At 42.8% G+C, this 19712-nt stretch overlaps 1 long non-coding RNA gene across 1 annotated transcript in view; it reads right to left on the bottom strand.

Moving 5' to 3' along the window:
- Positions 1–10299: 10299 nt before the first annotated feature.
- The window catches only part of LOC115068747, a 36124-nt gene continuing 26711 nt past the window's right edge, over positions 10300–19712 (bottom strand). The window contains exons 2-3 of the long non-coding RNA XR_003848089.1: positions 18610–18740; positions 10300–10938 (exon numbers count right to left, since the gene is read on the bottom strand). This is a non-coding gene — a long non-coding RNA (uncharacterized LOC115068747). The remainder of the gene's footprint in view (positions 10939–18609; positions 18741–19712) is intronic.

The raw sequence follows: 19712 nt of genomic DNA, 5'->3' as shown, positions 1-19712 counted from the left end.
GGATTTGGTTACTTTACTTAGGAAACTGTCATCACCAAACCCAATATGGAAAAGTACAGACTTTGCAGCAAGCTCCACATAGTCAGCCTGTGGGGAAAGCACTCAGTAATTCCACAGCTTTTTCAGCTTAGTGTATGGCAACCTACACTCATAAGCATACATGTGTGTGCACATGAGTCTACACTCATAGAAAGCCCCAAGGGTCTCTGAACATGAACTCTGCTAAAGGAGGATTAAGGAATGTGATTATCATATAGCAAATAACATTTATAGAATTAAAGTCCAGGCTGGGAAGACTGTGGGTGGCAGATGATTCTCAAAGTGAAAGAGCCACCCCAAGGAGCCCTGTTCCTGTCTCATTTTCTTTTCTTTCTTTCTTTCTTTTTCTTTCTTTCTTTCTTTCTTTCTTTCTTTCTTTCTTTCTTTCTTCTTTCTTTCTTCTTTCTTTCTTTCTTTCTTTCCTTTCTTTCTTTCCTTCCTTCCTTCTTTCTTTCTTTCTTTCTTTCTTTCTTTCCTTTCTTTCTTTCCTTCCTTCCTTCCTTCTCTCTCTCTCTCTCTCTCTTTCTTTCTTTTTTCATCTATCTCTCTTTTTTAAATCTTTTTGAGGCAGGGTCTCCCTGTAGCCCTAACTGGCTGCCTGGAACTTGCTATGTAGAACAGCCTGGCCTTGAACTCACAGAGATCTGCCTGCCTCTGCCTCCTAAGGACTGGGATTAAAGGTGTGCTGCACCATACCATCCCTTCTCATTTTCTAATCTAGCAATTGTCTCTAAAGATTCACTGTATAGAAGAAACATCACAAAGCTTTCCCTTTCAATTAAAATAATTCATCACCACAAATCCCTAGAAGATTGTAGGTAAGCATGAAAATATGTAAATTTGTGTTTATAATTACTTCACTTTTATTTTATATGACTTCTTCCCCTGCAAATTTATCACAAGATCCACCTTCTTCTCTTTTCCTTTTTTAACTGTCTTAACCTTTTTTCAGCATATGGTTCAGTAGTGCTAAATATATTCACATTGTTGGGCAACCTTTGCTCTTGTTAAACTGGAACTGTTCCCACTAAACACTAACTCCCCATTTCTCCCTCCCCTTCGGCCTCTGGCAATCAATTCTATGAACTGGACTTCTCCTGGTAGCTCATGTGGGTAGAATTATATAGGGTTTACCTTTTAAATTATTTTTAAGTGTGTGTGTTATGTCTGCATGCATGTAAGTGCACCCATATCATGCAATGCCTGGGGAGGTCAGAGAGGGTGTCGATATCCTGGAGTTACAGAGTTACAGTTGTTAGCCACCATATGGGTTCTGGGAATGGAATCCAGGTCCTCTGCAAGAGCAGCCAATGCTCTTAACCAATGAACCATCTCTCCAGCCTGGGTTTGCCTTTTTGCAACTGTTTTGTTTCCTTTGACATAAAGTGCTCAAAGTTCACTCATGATGTGTGGATGAACAATCCTCCATGGTATGCATAGCCATGTTATCTATTGACCCATCAGTGGGCACATGGGCTGCTTGGTTCTTGTGAGTAATGCTGCTATTAGTATACAAATATTTCTTTGCGCTCCTACTTTTAATTCTTTGGGGTATATACCACGAAGTGAAATTTTATATCATAAGCTAATCTACTTTTAACTATTTGAGGAAACTCCATATTGGTTTTTCAAAATGGCTGTACCGTCTTTCATTTCCCCCCTTACTACCCATGTGTTCTGATCTCTCTACATCATGTCAGTGTTTGCTGTTGTCTGTTGTTTTCTTTTGTTAGTTTAGTAGTAGCCATTCTGATGGGTGAGGTTGTGATTTGCATTTTTCTGATGATAAACGATGGTGAACATTCTAATGTATGTTTGTTGGTTGTTTGTAAAACAATAATATCCTCCAGCACAGGAGCCTGCTCTTTAACGAACTCCCAGGGTGAGCCAGATGCACTGCAGGTGCTGAGCATAATTATTCTAACCCAGGTATGATAGGATGGAGCTTTTCTTAACTCATTTATGTAAGAATGATAATAATAACATGAGTACCTACTGTTCTTGGGACATGGAGTCTAGCAACAGACCAAGGGAGGTACATTCCTTTTCAGATCAGAAGTTTCTTCGATCTGTTTCCATACCTTGCTGGGTATACCTATACCCTTTGGGCTGTCTCACATTCCTTTTCCCATAAAGAAGGAAGATTCACCCTGGATCTTTTCTTAGGCTCGCCCCCACCCCCTTAGTACCAGTTCCTAGACAACTGGAGTTGTGCCCTTGACTTAGACAGGACTCCCAGACTGAGCACCCCAGCCTTGGCCGCACCTAGACATGTAAGTGCCTTCTAGCCTCATTAACAGGTAGCCTACTGTACTTCAAGCTCAAACTTGACCTGGTCTTTTCCTCTTCCAAACTTGCTTTCCCTGCTCCTAATTTTGCAACCCATCTCTTAACCATCACATTCACTTAGCTTTTAATTGTCTCAATGTTTTTCTTGGCTCAGCAGCTCTTTTTCACTCTACCTTGAGCCAGTTTTAGCTTAAAGAGTCAGAGAAACTAGAGGTTCACTTCTAACACCTGTGCACATAGTCATACACAAACCCTTGTGTATAGGATGGTACATCTCTGGTGGACTGTGAATGGGGTGGATGGGGAGGGGAGGGCAGTTTTCACCCCAGGGGACATTTGGCAAAGTCTAGAGCCTGGGATGGTGGTAGAGTTACTGCTGGCCTCCACTGGGCAGAGGCCAGAGATATTAATCCTATGATGCATGGGATCCGCCCCCCTCAATCTATGCCCCAAGATGAACCTGTGCCTTTGGTTCTCCCCTAGAATCCTCTCACTGCTCTCACTGGAGACTGAGGCAAACCCTGACTGCTCAGTGTTGATTGCTAACAGCTTAAACCACATTCTATGCACAGAAGCGCCTCAATGTCTGCAGGGTCCCTCATCCTCACTCCTACCAAGGCAAATCAGTGACTGACTGATAGAGGGGTATAAAAACCTGGATCCCTGGCTTCAAGAGGAACAAATCTCTGGCTTCATTCATGCTCCACAGTAACTGTAGGATTGGACTGAGCCTGAACTCCACCTGAAACCATAGGCAATTGTGGATGTTTGTGCTTCCCCAAATTTCATTTTGAAACACAAACCCCAGTGTGATGATATTTAGAGTTCCTTTGGGAAGCAATGGAGTCATGAAAAATGAAGGCCCCATGGATAGGGTTAGTGTCTTCATAAAAGGCTTGAGAACTAGCTTGCCTCTCTACACCATGAGAAGACACAGAGAAGGCAGCTGTCTATAAGCCAGGAAGGCCTTTATAAGCCTTTACTAGAGCCTTGAGCATATCAGCACCCTGATCTCACACTTCGATCATCCAGAACCATGAGAAATACTGAGCAAGCTAAAACAGCACATCTTTTCTTAGCTACTCCCATTGCCCACTGATCCCACCTGGATCCCTCCTGAAAGTGTTTCCTAATACTACTTGTGTAAGTATCTCCATCACAGCTCTGTTGTGGGGAATGTGCCCCAAGACACAGATCGTGATCAATGTTTGTCAATGGGCAGATGGTAGAGCATGGAAAGAATCAAGCCCTACCCATCCTCTGAGGCTGAGAAGAACTAGACAAATCCCCAAGAGCATCTCTGCCCTGACTGCTAGCCCTAGGGGGCTCAGCCAAAAGCCGGCCAACCCAGCACCAAAGAGGAAGCTGATTTAACAATACAATGTGGTCAGATAAGAACAGTGAGTTAGGTGCACTGGGTTTGAGTTACTTAAAAAAAATTATGTGTGGGGCTGGAGAGATGGCTCAGCAGTTAAGAACACTGACTGCTCTTGCAGAGGACCCGGGTTTGATTCCCAGCACTCACATGGTGGTTACAAACTGTCCGAAGCCTTCTTCTGACCTCTGCAGCATTGCATGACATGGGTGCACTCACATACATGCAGACAATACACTCATACACATAAAATTTAAAAAAAAATTGTGTGTGTGTGTGTGTGTGCGTGCGTGCGCGCGCGCAGGATTTGATATGTGCATGTGAGTGGGGACCAGAAGAGGGCGCTGGACCCCCTGGAGCTAGAGTTACAGGTGAATGTGAGCCACCTGATGTGGGTGCTAGGAATAGGACCTGATGATCTCTACAAGAACAGTAATGCCCTTAAAAGCTGAGCCATCTCTCCAGGCCCCAGTTTGGGCTACTTAACAAAGATCAAGTAGTGGAGACGATCTGACTGGTCTCCCTCTATTTGGCTCTCTTATCCTTTGCCTCTTGATTTACAGATGCCTATGGCTACCTTGACAACCTTCCATAAAATGCAAATCAGACTGGAGCAATTCTTTAAGTCTCCAGCATGTTCAGGGTGAAGACTAACTGTGTACCCCATGACTGAGTTCTTTATGATCTGGCCTTACTCACATTTGTGAAACACAGCTTAGCACTTTCCTTTTATACCTCAAGCTCTTGAACCTTTTATACCTCGAGCTCTTGGATCAGCTTGGAGTTTCCCAGCACTCCACCTTCCGAATATGCTGGTGGTCTCTGCCTTTCCCCACTGACCCCTCTCCACTGACACTTGACACTCTCAGCACCCTCCCAGCCTGGAGTTTCTGGGCCCTTTTGCTCACAGACTGACTTAAAGAACCCTTCCTCTTGGAACTACTTATACCATGTGTTTTGTTATTAGGCCAATTTAGCAGGCTGCTGAAATCATTGGAGTACATTGTGGTCTAAATTCTCAGTGCTCAGTCTCCATTTATTTATTTATTTATTTATTTATTATTTATTTATTATTCATTTATTATTTATTTTTGTCTTTTTGAAGTAGGGTCTTCCTGTAGCCCCAGCTGTCCTGGAACTCACTACATAGACCAGGCTGGCCTTGGACTCACAGATATCCACCTGCCTCTGCCTCCCGAGTGTTGGGATTAAAGGCATGCACCACCACACCCCGCTTCCAGTCTCCTTTTGTTTTATATCCCCAATATTAGATACTAGCAAGATTTGGAAAGGGGAGAGTCTGGGGTGTACTTTAGTGGGAGACATTTGGCTAGCATGTAGAAGGCCCTGAGTTTGATCCTCAGCACAGAATTTAAAGAAACATGGGGTGTGTTGGGAGCCCTTTAGTGCTTCAGAAAAAAGAGATGGAAATGCCTATATTCCCAGTTCTGTCTTTTGTTACTCTGAGACTTTGGACAAGGTACTTAACATTTCTTTGACTGTTTCATTATCTTAAAATGAGGATAAGGATGTTAGCTCTTCCTCAAGTTATTGTGAGCAGTGGTAAGCTTATCCAGGTAGACACAGTATGCACAAACAGGTAGAGAAAGTCCAATTCCTGGCCTATAGTAAGTACTCCAGACCTGTTCCTTGTTACATTTGCTGCCTATTTTTTTTTAATCCAATAGCCTCTAGGAATTGATGAATACACATTGAAAAATGAATGATTTTTAAAAACATGATGGAATGCTGTTTTACTAAACACTGAATTAAAGATGCTTATTTGCTTGAGAGGTGATGGGATAGCTGTTTACCCAGTCTTCCATCAGGACTCTACCAGACCTTTCTCTGTGAGCAAGTCTAAGAAGGTGGTATTTGAGCAAAATCCTGGAAGATGAGATGAAATCAATAGAAATGGAAAGAAAATGTTCCCTGGACAGAGGAAAGAACTTGTGTAAATGCCCTGAGGCAGAACCAAAAATCAAACAACATCATTTACCAGAGAATCCTGGAGAACAAGGAGGCCAGTGGACCTGGTGCTTGGGGAGTCAGAGGGAAAGGAGGACGCGATGGAATTGAAGCAACAGGTAAAACCAGACCAAGCAGGGCCTTGAAAGGCAGACATGTGGATCTTATCTGTGAGGTAATGGGATGGTTTGGGGCCTTGTTATGAAAACAGTCTGCTATCTCTTTTAGAAAAGATTGTCCGACTCTGGGGTCCACAGGTAAATTCTGTAAACTAAAGGAAATTTACTAACAGAGTGAAAAGATGCCATTTCCATGTATATTTGAAATTGTTAAAGCCATTCCAATTTTCAGGAATGTAAAGGAAGCAGGAAGAGGATAGATGATTTGCTTTAAAATGTGACTTTACAAAAGCCTATGGAGTATTAGAAACCTTTGTAATTTTCTTTTACTATTTTTTTTTATTATTTTTATTTTTTGTGTATGAGTGTATTGCCTGCATGTGTGTAAGTGCACCCATATCATGTTGCCCACAGAGGTCAGAAGAGGGCATTGCTACAGGTGATTGTTAGCTACCATGTGGTTGCTGGGATTTGAACCCGTGTCTTCTGCAAGAACAGCCAGTGCTCTTAACCTTAGAACCATCTCTCCAGCCCAGAGCACTGGTTACTCTTTTTTTTTTTTTTGGTCTTTTTTTTTTTGTTGTTGTTGTTGTTGAGGCAGGGTCTCCCTGTAGCCCCAGCTGACCTAGAACGCTCTGTGTAGATCAGGCTGATTTTGAACTCACAGAGATCCGCCTGCCTCTGCCTCCTGAGTGGTGGGATTAAAGGCGTATGCCACCCCCCCCCGGCAACCTTTGTAAATTTTAAATTAAAGAATTTACATTTTTATATATTTCTTCTCTCTTCCTCCCATGTACATGCGAGCATGCCACAGCGTACTTGTGGAGATCAGAGGACATCTTGAAGGGGTTGGTTCTCTCCTTCAACTATATGGCCCCCCTGGGATCAAACTCAAGTTGTCAGGCCTGGCAGCAAGTGCCTTTACCGCCTAGCTACCTCACAGCCCCCTTTGTAATATTTTAATGTGCTTAAAAATTGACTTTTTGTGTATTTCATACAAAACATCTTAAACATCTTTATACTCCCATCCCCACTGGCACCTCCCATAGCTCCCCCACTGGATTTTATTCATTCTGTCATTTACATTAAGGTATATCAAATCAAGTTACTGTCCTCAGACGTCCCTCAGTGCAAGTTCATCCACTGGGGTCTAGTCAGCCTACCTAGAGTCACTCCCTTAAAGAAGATCACCTCTTCCTCGCCCAGCAGCTGCCCAATAGCTCTTTGGCTAAGAATGGGACCTGCTGCCCATTTGCAAAGTTCTATGCTGGGTTTTGTCTGCTTGAGTTTGTATGCATCTTGTGCATGCTGACATCACTGCTGTGAGTTCATATGAGCAAGATCTCAGAAGCCTGTAAGACTCTATTTCCATATGGTCATGCACCTCCTCTCCTGGCTCTTACAGTCTTTCAGCCCCTCTTCCAAAATGGTCCCTGAGCCCTGAGTAGGTGAAGTTTAATATAGGAGTCCTGTCCAAGGACCCACACTCTGCAGACTTTTATTCTCTAAGCTTTGGCCATTGTGGCCCTTTATATTTATTGCCCTCTGTTGCATGAGGGAGCTTCATTAATGAGAATTGAGAGATGCATTAGTATTTTCTCTACCCCTTGTTCCACTATGTTCCGTGAGCCTTAGGTATAGAGGTTGCATTGTAAATGTGTCACTTAGGGTTGGGCATTTCACAGATACTTAATCTCTATGTGTGACCAGTTGTGGAAGTCTATACTAGTCTCTCTCTGTTGCAGAAGAAGCTTCTTTGATGAGTGGTGACTGAGATACTTGTCTGTAAATATAAGGATCCATATTTAGCACATAGTAAGAAATTGCATTTGTTTGGGGATGTGACAGCCTTGGGGTTTTCTCTAAGATCTCTGACCTCTCTGGCCATGTGTATTTGGCTGTGTTTACAGTACCACACTTGAGTTTCCTCCTTTGAGCAGGCTTTAGACCAATTAGGTAGTTGTTGATTACCTTCAAGATAAAAGTGCACCAATATAGTTTGCTGTGCCAGTTGTCGTTGTGGTTATTAGACCTTAAAGCTGGGATTGGACCATCAGCTGATGTTCTCCCTTAGTAGCTTGCATAGTGTTCTCCAAAATTATGAGAGCTAAGCTTTGGGGAGGTGGTTTTCAGGTCAGTTCCAGCTCCATCTCTCCAAGTCCTGTGTCTGAAGTATGTCCTATCCCCAGAATAGGGTCTTGCCTTCAAGCTCTGGGAAGCAATCAAGGGCTGTGGCAATAGCCTGTGTAATTCTGGGAGTCTCTTGGACTACTCTGGATAAGGACTCGAAGGAAGGTTCTTCTGTCTGCCACTGTTTCTTGTTATGTAGCCTTCAGATACACACATGGACTCATGTAGAGATATTGCACTGTAATTTTTCAGTATGTTTTTGAACTAATATGTTTCCCCCTGGTTTTTCATACCAGCTAGGCATTATTCATCTCTCTCCTTTCTCTCTCCCTGTCTAGTCCTCCCTCTTCCCTCCTCAGTTAAAGTACTCCTATTTCCCCCCTTGATAATACTTGTCTCCTATGGTTCCCCATCTATTGAGCTCCTTCTTTCCCTTTATCCCCATAGTTCTTTGTATAGCCCTCCCTCTCTCCCCCTTCCTATTTAAATACCCCTCTTTTACCCATTTCACCCTTGGTAACACCTGTCTCCTACGGTTCCTCTCTCGGGGTCCTTCCTTCCCTTTACCTCCCTGGTTCTTTTCCATTTTCCTGGCTCCTGCAATTACACAAGGATATATACTCATATATAAGGATTTGGTGCTAGGATCCACAAATTCAGGAGACCATATATCATTTGTTTTTCCGAGTCTGTTTTACTTCACTTAGCATAACCATTTCTAGTTCTGTCCATTTACCTGCAACTTTCATGATTTCCTCTTTCTTTACTCCTGAGTAGAACTTCGTTGTGTAAATGTATCACATTTTCATTATCCACTGTCAGTTGGGGGACACTTAGGTTGCCTCCATCTCTTAGCTATTGTGAAAAAATAATCAATAAACATGGATGCATAAGTATCTCTGCTGTAGGATGAGTTCTTTGGGTACATGCTAAGGAGTGTTATAACCAAGTCATGTAGTAGGTTCATTTTAAGAGTTCTCCACACTGCTTTTCATAGGGGTTGTATGAGTTTGCAATCCCACCAGCCAGTGAATAAGCATTCCCCTTTCTCCATATCCTCTCCAGCACTTGGTATCATTTGTTCTCTTGATCCTAGACAGCCTGACTGTGGAAAGATGAAATTTTAAACTGGTTTTAATTAGCATTTCCCTAATCACTAAGGATGTTGAACACTTTATAAAGTGTTTCTTAGCCATCTTTATTTCTTCTTTTGAGAACTCTCTGTTCAGATCCATAACCCATATTTTAATTGGGTCATTTGTTTTCTTGATTGTTTTTTGAGTTCTTTATATATTCTGGATGATAAACCGCTGTCAGATGTGTCACTGGTGAAGATTTTCTCCCATTCTGTGAGTTTTCTCTTCAGTGTCTTGGTTGCTTCTTTTGCTGTACAGAAGCTTTTTAGTTTAATGAGGTCCCATTTGTTGATTATTGACATTAAGGCCTGAGCAGTTGATGTCCGATTTAGAAAGTCCTTTCCTACACTTATATTTTGTAGGGTACTGCCTATGTTTTCTTCTAACAGTTTCAGAGTTTCTGGTTTCACATTGAGGTCTTTGATTCATTTGAAGTTGACTTTTATACAAGGTGAAGGATAAGGGTCTAGTTTCATTCTTCTACAGGTGGAGATCCAGTTTTGCCATCACCATTTGCTGCCTTTCCTCCAGTGTGTGTTCTTGGCACCTTTGTCAAATATCAGGTGGCTGAAATTGCATATACTCATGTTTGTGTCTTCAATTATATTGCATTGATCTATGTGTCTGTTTTTGTGCCAGTACCATGCTGTTTTTATGACTATAGTTCTGTAATACAGTCTGAGATCTAGTATGGTGATCCCCCCAGTGTTGCTCTTTGTGCTCAGGATTGCTTTGGCTCTCTGGAGTCGTTTGTGATTTCATATGAAATTTAGGAGGATATTTTTCCCCAATTTTGTGAAGAATGTCATGGGGACTTTGATCAGGATTGCACTGAATCTGTAGAAACAGGGTCTCCCTATGTAGCCCCAGCTGATCTGGCACTTGTTATGTAGACCATCCTAGACTGGCCTAGATCTCACAACAATCCACCTACCTCTGCCTCTGCCTCCCAAGTACTGGGATTAAAGGTGTGTGCCACCAAACCAAATTTTAATGTGCTTTGCAAAGGATGAATATTAGTTGAGTATTTTATTTGTTTAGATAACTTTCAAGCAGACTGATATTGAAAAAATTTTATATATTTAAATTATGTTCAAATAATGGATTTAATTGTGCCATTTTCATAGATGAACATCATGTATTTCTCTCATATTCACATACCACTCCCACACTGTTCTTCTGCTGGTTTCTTTCTTTCTCCCAAACAATCCCCTTCCACCTTCATGCCGTGCGTGTGTGTGTGTGTGTGTGTGTGTGTGTGTGTGTGTGTTTACATATATATTCTGGGGCTACAGGGAGACCCTGTCTCAATAAGACCAAAAAAGAAAAAAGAAAAAATGTTATTCCAATGTGCCATCAGGAGGTGTCAAGATAAGAGCAGCTTAGGGAGTCTGAGGACAGAGCCTGGACTGGAGTGGGGTGAGAAGTGCACAGGGTAGAGAGGGTAGATTTATACTGTCTGCTCTTCAGAAATGGAGTTCTGAGGTAAGAGGCAGCACAGAAGGGCATGGGGGAACTGCAAAAGGTTAAGGGGCAAAGCCACAGTGTGATGGAAAATGTTCAGCAAACCAGTCTGAAACACCAGAGCCTCTTTTGTAATAGTAATATTCTCTCACCATGGCCAATTTCCAGTTGTCAGCTTGAAAAATCTGTGAAAATTAAACAGTCAGCTCTTAGGAACCAGGATGACCCTTGGCTCTTTGGAATGGTGGAGACCCAAATGTACAGAATGGTCTCAAGTGGAAGGTGAGGGCGTTATTCCAGCACAGCACACTCAATGGCAAGGGAGGTGAAACTGGACGAAGAAATTCAAGGCACTGACAAGTTTGTGGGAGGTCCTGTGGGCGCCTCCAGATCCAGAAGGGTTCCAGGTTTTTATGTCCTGGAACAAGAAAATAGACAGAGATAACGTGGACGACAGCAAACAAAGGCAATTTACTAAGAAGGCATCTACTTCCAAGGGAGGAAACAGGCTAGGGCAAAGAAAAAGTTTCAAAGCTCAGTGGCAAAGGGGTAGGGGCCGGGCATCCAGGCTGCCTCTTGGTCAACAGGCTTTGCTCATATGATAATTTTGCAGCCTTTGTGTAAGGCCTTCTGGGTCTCATTCTGTGCCCTACTCTCCTACCTCAAAATCTACCTCAGTGGGAATGAGTGGTTCATGCACTTTCTCTCTTGGAGCTGAAGGGAGTTGTGAAAAAAGTGATTTATAAAATAAGAGAGGACGATGATGTGGTCTGTGAATGGCAACAGTAATACACATTTATTTCTGGCCCACAGTTCAGGGTGTGTGTGTGTGTGTGTGTGTGTGTGTGACTGAGAGAGAGAGAGAGAGAGAGAGAGAGACAGAGACAGAGACAGAGACAGAGACACACAGAGAGACAGAGACACAGAAAGAGATGGCAGGAGAAAGCGTCCTGTTGGGGCTACAGAACATTGTCAGCCAAGTTCTTTTGAAGGAAGGAGGTGGAGCTGCTGGTGAGCTGGAGGGCTTTGTCAATTGCAAAGTGGAGGCGCCATAGGGACAGGAGAAAGCTAGTGGAATGTAGGGTTGGGTCCTATTGAATATGTAGCAATACCAGGGTGCAAACTTCATTGTCCTGAGAAGCTCAGGTTTCTGGCAGTAGCTGAGGGAAGGATGGATTTGAGTTATGTAACTTTGTTTGGCTACAATAGACTGCACACAACTTGCCTCCAACATTATCAACAAGTTGTGAGACTTGATCCCAGGAGACATTACCTGGCTTAACCTCCAGGCAGATTGAAATTCTATCAAGCATCATCTGGCATCTGCAGTCACCGAACTCTTTAATTCCTTCCCTTAGGATGGCCTGAGTTCTAGTTCAGATTTCCGCAGCCAAATGAAGCTCTTGGCTTAGGGTGCTCCTACTTTACAGTCTTTTTCTCTCTGAAGCGTAATTTTGCATTTCTTTTTATCTGCTTGTTTTCCTCTCCTGGCTATCTATCTGTTTATAATCTGGAAACAGCTTCTTCTGTGGGATTTGTATCCCCTTAGTTGTCAGGTTGCCTTTCTACTCAATAAGCTGCTTCCAAGGATACTTCTTTTTCTTTTTTTAAAAAAATTATTTATTTATTGTGAATGCATATGTGTGTGTCCATGTGTGAGGTGTATGCATTTAAGTGTACATGCGTGTGCTGGGGGAGAGTATGTGTGCAGAGTCCAGAGGAAGGCATTGTGTGTTTTGCTATATTGGTTTCTGACCTATTCCCTTGAGACAACTCTCACTGAACCTAGAACCTGCCCTTCTTAAGTAAGGCTGGCCAGCCATGGAGCCCCAGAAACCTTTCTGTCTCCACCTCCTCCCCTTGGCTTTTATGTAGGTTCTGGGGACCCAAACTCAGGTCTTCATGCTCGCATAGCAAGTGCTCTTACCCACTGAGCCATCTCCCCAACCCCCTCATTTTTTTCGGTATTGGGGATGAATCTAGAATCTCAATCATACTAGGCATTTGCTGTGCTCCTGTGCCACATCTACAAACATATTTCCTTTGATTATTCAAAATTCTGTCCTGAAACACAAGAAAAATCTACAACTGGGACTGGAGAGATTGCTCAGCAGTTAAGAGCACTTGCTGCCCCCACATTGGGTGGCTCATAACCACTTGTAACTCCAACTCCAGGGACTCTTATGCACAAGCACCCCCCCATATTCATAATTAAAATAAAAATAAAGTCTTTAAAAGAAAAAGAAGGCTAGAGAGATAGCTCAGCAGTTAAGAGCACTGACTGTTCTTGCAGAGGACCCAGGTTTGGTTTCTAGCACCCACATGTCAACTAACAACTGTCTGTAACTACAGTTCTAGAGGATCTGATGTTCTCTTCTGACCTCTGTGGGCATTGCATGACATAGGTGCACTTGCATGTAGGCAATATACTCATACACATAACATAAAATAAAAATAGAAGTAAAAGAACAAAAAGGGAAGTCCATAATAAATAAGTAATAAATAAATATCATCAATCAACTTGATCTCATTCATTCAGTTACGAGTATTAATCACATTAATAGTAATAGCTCTACCAGTATTCCCACCTCTTTGTAAAAGCCCTTTAAAAACATAGAGAGTACATTGACCACAAATATTTTTCTGCAGGACTTAGATGCTTCTTAGTTGTCAACCAAACATGATAATGTGGTCAGTTCTACTGTATTGAGACAATACTAAACAGCTGCCAGCTCTTGTTCAGGGGGAAAAAAATCACAATTATGCTGACAATACACACGGGATTTCAAGCACTGGATTTATAACTTGGAATTTTCTATTTTTAGAATCCAGCCTCTGGAAGCAGGAGAGATGCTTGGTTGGGTTTCTGTTTTCCAGGGGTGGCCGTCAGTATGGTAATAGTCTAAATGAGAACTCAGCAAGGGAACAGAAGCTGCTGATCAGATGCTTGTGTGGGTGGTATCAGCATTAACATCCAGTTCTGTATTCCCTAAACTGTGTCCTCTGATGAAATCTCTAAGTGCTTCAGAATAAACAACAGAAAAAAAGAAAAAAAAGCCAAAGAACATCAGCCACTCTGCCAGGTGCTAAACTTCTTACACTTATTGTGCATAATAATAATTTAAAATAACATGTGTCTGTTAGCATGGCTACTGCCTAACTCCATTAACCACACACAGAAACCTATAAGACCTACAAGATATGGAATGTCTGCCTTAGTAAACAAAGATTCCCTTGCTTTGATTTTGGTGGATTAACTCTTAAGGGAGGAGATGATAATATGTAATGTTCTAATCTTGGGAGCAGAATGTCACGTCTCCACGTAGGCCTGTTTTCTTTCACCCCAAATGATACTTTTGGGGGTACCTGTAGATGCAAAGCTTCATTAAATCCATGTAAACTTGTAGCAGTCATGCACAACACATGTGATAAGAGAAAAAAGGAAGTCTCAAATGCTCTGGAGTCTAAAGAAAGGATCTTATTTCTTGTCAGGGAATGGCCAAGGAATCTTAGAGGAAGTGGAATATGAATGGTATGCCAAAGGAATGGCAAGCTTGAGACTGGATGAGATCATGGGAAGGACAGTCAAGGTAGGGGAACTGACAAGAGCAAAGTTTTCCCCATAGACTGGGTAATTTATAAAGAAAAGTATCTCTCACAGTTCTGGAGGCAAGGCAGTCCAGGGTCAAGGCGCTGACCCCTGAGAGGGCTGTCCTGCTGCTTTACAGCTGAGTAGAGGCTGTGCCAGCTCACATCACTCTTTCCTTGCCAAACCACTAATCCCATCATAGGGACTCCATCTACTAAATAACTACTAAAGGCTCCACTTCCAACTACGATGTTTCTAACACATGGAGTGTGGGGAGCCACACTGCACTAAGTAGCCAGGTTTGAGGGAATACACGATACAAAAATAAAGAAAACTAGTTTATGTGTAGACGTAGTGGATACCAGCCAAAGAAATGAGGTCTTTAAGGCAACGGGAGGCCACCAGCTGCTGAGAGCAGTAGAGGATGCCTTGGGGAACAGACAAGACCAGCACAGAGCTACGTGCGTCCTGTGTGTAGGAGCTTTTGTCATTGTTATTATCTTTCAAATCTGTCCTCACTATGAAGCACAAGTGTCCAGTGTTGATCTGCTGAAAAGTTGATGACAATATGGGCTCAAGAGAAGAGTATCAGTAGGAGCAACCGGTGTGCAGCAGCAACACCAGGCTCTTCACTCACACTTCGTCTGAGACGTTTTCCCTTAAGTTCATTTGGGAAATAAAAAAAGGCCACTGAAATCTTTGTTTGGTAAGCTTACTTCTCTTTGGTAATTCCTGTAACTGTCTATTACATAATTGTTTGCTTTTGCTTTTTCTTTCTCTTCCTTTCTTTCCTTTCTGAACCCAGGGACTTGCACAGACTTAAAAAAGTTTTATTACTGGCTGGATGTGGTGGTGGCGCACACCTTTAATCCCAGTCCTTCAGAGGAAGAGGCAGGTGGATCTCTGTGAGTTCAAGGCCAGCCTGATCTACAGAGTGAGTTCCAGGCCAGCTGGGGAAACAGGGAGACCCTGTCTCAAAAGAAAAAAAGAAAAAACCCAAACCAAACAAACAAATTAAAAAAAAACCATTTTGTTACTTTATTATGTTATCTCTGTCATGTATTCATCTTCTATTATCTATCTATCTATCTATCTATCTATCTATCTATCATCTATCATCTGTGTGTATGTGTGTGTAGACACATCCATGCCATGGCTTGTCTGTGGATGTCAGAGGAGTCAGTTCTTGCCTTCATCATGTGGGTTCCAGGGATTAAACTTAGGTTGTTAGGCTAGACAGCAAATATCTTTGTCTACCGAGCCATCCCCCTAACACCAGTAATGCAGTTCAGCTGAATGTGTTGGCTTGGGCAAGTCACTTCTGTGCATGTTAGTTTACTGTTCCTCTAATGTGTTAAATTTGAGCTGTCCCTGACCAAGGGAACCAGATAGGAGCATTGAAGAGTTTCAAGGTGCAATTCTCAATACATATCTTTAAGTTTGTGACTAATGTACTCCAGTGTTGGAGAATTTCAGATGACTTTATGGTAACTCTCAGAGGTCACCTGAGATTCCAGGTGAACTTGCTGAGCCCTATGGACTTTCCCTAGGAATTTCGTTTCAATATCAAGTTTGGTTGCCAAATTTATGGTTTCCTCAAACCAAACTTATGATAAACTTCATTTCTATCACTTTGTTGAGGGAATACAGTACTGAAGTCAAGCTATTGGCTACAAAGAAGACATGAGATATTTGTGCCTGAAGAGTCTTCCCAAATGCTCTTGTAAAAGATAAGACATTTTATTTTATTTATTTATTGTTTGTTTATTTATTTATTTATTTATTTATTTATTTATTTATTTTTGAGACAGGGTCTCCCTGTAGCCCCAGCTGGCCTGGAACTCACTATGTAGACCTGGCCTTTACAGATCTTAGTCCCCTCCTAAGTGCTGGGACTACAGATGTATGCCACCACGCCTGGCCAAGATAATACATTTGAAAAGACAGTTGGTCCCTGCATTACAGAGAACAAATGTTCAACTAGCTATACAGTGATTCTGTCTGTCTGTGTCATTATTTATACTATCTAAACATAAAATAAGAGCTTGTAGGAAGTCCCCTAAAATTTCAAAAGTGTTATGACTACTGTCCATGGTAAATCTCCTTCACTTTTTATTTTTGTTTTGCTTTGAGACATGGTCTCATGTAGTCCGGGATAGCCTCCTACTTGCTGTGCAGTCATGTAGAATGACCTTAAACTTAAATTCTTGCCTCCTACTCCTGAGCACTGGGTTTGCAGAAGTGGGCCACGACTCCCGGAGCTTTGTGTGTGCTAGGTAAGTACTCACTCTAGCACACTGAAGAGCACACAGTCTGATCTGATCTTCAGGTTCCCGAAGGAAGGGTTGGTTGTCAGAAGTGGGTGGAGAACAGCAGGAGAGAAAACTGTACCAATTACTCCACATCCCCAGCCCTCATTCTGAAAAAGGGCAAAAATCACATAGTCTAAAGATAGTGATGGTGGATTATAGAAAAAAAGAACAAACGTCCTCAATAGTTCCTAATACAACTGATGCCCCCATCTCAGTGACTGATTTTGCCAGTCACATGTTTAAGACAGAGAAAGAGAAAGCATGGGGCTGTTTCTCTAAACATCTAGAAGCAACAACTTTCATTTGGAAGAAATCTTACTGGTCACAATGTGAGAAGAGTCAGGAAAACATTCCATATTTAGTCCCAACTTCTCAGTTATCATCACGTAAAATTTCAGAGCCAAAATGTTTGCATCAGCTTCATTAAGGCAGGAAGCTCACAGATTTCTGTCTCGGGTTACGAGATTCACCAGTAACGTCAGCAACACAGGGAGATGCTTTTTCCTAGCTTTGTCCACCAAAGCCTCTGGAATAACGTGAAGGTGAATCCTCTCATGTCACCGAGTATCTGTTTCAGCCTCGCGTCTCTCCACGATCTCCACTGTTTCTGCTGCTTCAGAACAGAACCCCATGCCCACTGCTGTGAATTCACCTGGCACTCCAGCGAGGCTGGAGTCATCGGGAGTCGAGAGGCCTCTGGACTCTCCAGACCTGAGTTCTGTGTTCCCGTAAGAATTGACATTTCAAGTAAAGACTTCAAGTGCTCTTGTGCTCTGGTTTACCTTCTCTTGAAAGGTTATAGTAAAATGTCTCCATCCCACTGGTGCCCCTGTTTGCACTTGGCTTCTGAGAGCTACTGTCTGTTCCTGTTCAGGTGTTTTGTCGTTTTTCTTTCTCTGTTTTGGTGCCCTAACTTCATCTTCACTTGAGTCTCTTATTCTTGTTCTATGTCTGTGTAGGTTGTTTAAATGGCAGGTAAGATCAAATATTGCTGGGATTGCATTATATTGAAGAACTGTCCTGAAGCAGGATAGAAAGATAGAGAAAACTGGGGATATGAGAGGGGAGAGGAACCCCTCATCACAGAGTCCGGTTAAAGCCTCTCACTAAATGAAAAGCAAGAATTCTGGCACAATAAACATTGCTGTGACAGTTGCTAACATAGAAATAATATTGCTTTCACATAGACATGCTTTATCTTAAAGTAACAATAAACCAGGCGAAAGGCCTAAAGGTATATGACCTTGGGTAGGCCTCATCCCTTTCCAGAGACATCACCCCGAGAACCTCAGACAAAAACTCTTTATAGCAAGTATATACTACCTCCCTGTATCCCTGTGGGATAGACTTTGACATTATCAATTGAAATACTCTCAGGTGCTCCTCAGGAACAACTCAGAAAGAAGACAATAACTTTAAACCCCACCAAACTGAGAAGTCCACACTTAGGTTCTTGGATGTGTCTCACTTTCTTCAGAGTACCCCTCTTTCCCTCAACCCTTGTACTTAAACCTATATTAGAATATCCATATTAAATCTCAACTCTGTTCATAAGCTGACCAGTCCTGAAATTATTTTCCATGTCAATTTCCACATCAAAGCCACAAATCCCAGTGTGGCCTGAATCAAGATTCCCAGCAGTCCAGAGGAAGTCCTCAGGCTGCTGAGGGCAACAGTACAGGACTTGTTCTACAGAGTATAGAGGTCTCAAAGTGTTTGATACAGAGTTGAGAATGCTTATTTAGTTGAACAGGTATTTTATGTGCTAACTGCTTTCCTCCAGTTCTTCACCCATTTCTGGAATCTGATGGTCCTGGGGAATCTGGAAAAGGTGGGGTGGGACTGTATGTGCTTCCTATGAGGTTGGGCCTCTCTGTATCCTTTATGGCCCACCTAACTGTCCAGCCCTTCTCTTCCTGACTCCTCAGTACAATCCCATTGACCAGGCCTACAGTTGGGTAGGCTGCCTGCAAGGAAGAGCCAGGGAGGCAAAAACAAGAATCCAGCAGCTTGACAGAATTTTTCACGGGTTAGCTGCTGTTTTAGTTTCTTTTCCTGTTCCTGTGATGAGATACGTTGACAAAAGCAACTTAAGGGAGGAAGGGTTGGTGTCAAGAGCTTGAAGCAGCTGGCCACATTACGTTCACAGTTAGAAGACAGGAATACATGTATGCATACTAATGCTTACCTAAGAGGAAATTGAAAGGGAGCCATCCCAAATGGTTGGGTCTATAAAGACAACAGCTGACCAAGGAAGGAAGCTGGAAGGCTTCATGGAGGAGGTAGTATTTGACCCATCTCGACATGAGTTCACCGGGCCTAGAAGAGGTAGAGGGGCAGAGGAAACAAGTCAGATGAACTTGGGGGGGGGGGCAAACTTCCTGTTTTGGTATGAAACAAGAGGTGTAAACACTCTGTTCTGCCCTGTATATTAGCCAGAGGTCTAGTGGGCCTCAGGTCTCCTGTACTGGTTCTATGCAAGTGACTCCTGAGTAATGGAGAAGAAAAAAAAGATGTCTTCTGTAAACCTGCTTCCCAGGTTAAGTGGCTGTACAGAAGAAATCAGTTCTGGGCCCTGCCCATGCTATTGCCTGTCACTTCTCTACAGTGACCTTGGTTGTGGGCAAGAAACACAACAGTGGTCTTGACCTTTAAAAACACAAATCTGGCCAGGTGTGGTGGCATACACCTTTAATCCCAGCACTCCAGAGGCAGAGGCAGGTGGATCTTTATGAGATCAAGGCTAGCCTGGGCTGCATAGTGAGCTCCAAACCAGCCAGGGAAGGCTACATAGCAAGATCCTGCTTCAACAAAACACAACCCCCACCCTGCAAATCCTACCGTACAGGGACCTCTTCCTCACAGCCCTCCCCCTGCCCCCCAACCATGGTCTGGGCATAGAATGCAAAGTTCCACCCAGTGCAGTGTGTGATGTGGGGGAACCTTAAGCTGAGCTAGACTAGTAGGTGAAGTGGCAGATGAGCTGGCAAGATCCCAGGAGGAAGTCTGTATTCTAAACTGAGGCTAATGTGACTGTTATTCTCTTGTGTTTCCCTATTACAGACCAGCAAAATGCTGGAGGAAAGTCTTGACTTGAGTTAATGTGAGGTTACCTCGTTCCATTGGCAAGAAAGGTGAGAGCCAAGGTTTGGCCAGCAGAAAAGGTAATCATCTACAAAGTTCCTGATTCCAAAATGATACAGAAAACTCCAAAAAAACACCCCTAGCCTCCAAAATTAACCTTTACTTCTACTAATGCTCAGAGTTGAGTCCTGTGAAAGGTCAGTTGAT

The sequence above is a fragment of the Nannospalax galili genome, unplaced genomic scaffold (genome assembly GCF_000622305.1).
Source record: "Nannospalax galili isolate Female #2095 unplaced genomic scaffold, S.galili_v1.0 scaffold768, whole genome shotgun sequence".
NCBI classification, from domain to species: Eukaryota; Metazoa; Chordata; class Mammalia; order Rodentia; family Spalacidae; genus Nannospalax; species Nannospalax galili.
The sequence above is the reverse complement of the archived record's forward strand: the minus strand, read 5'-3'. Positions and strand labels throughout refer to the sequence as shown.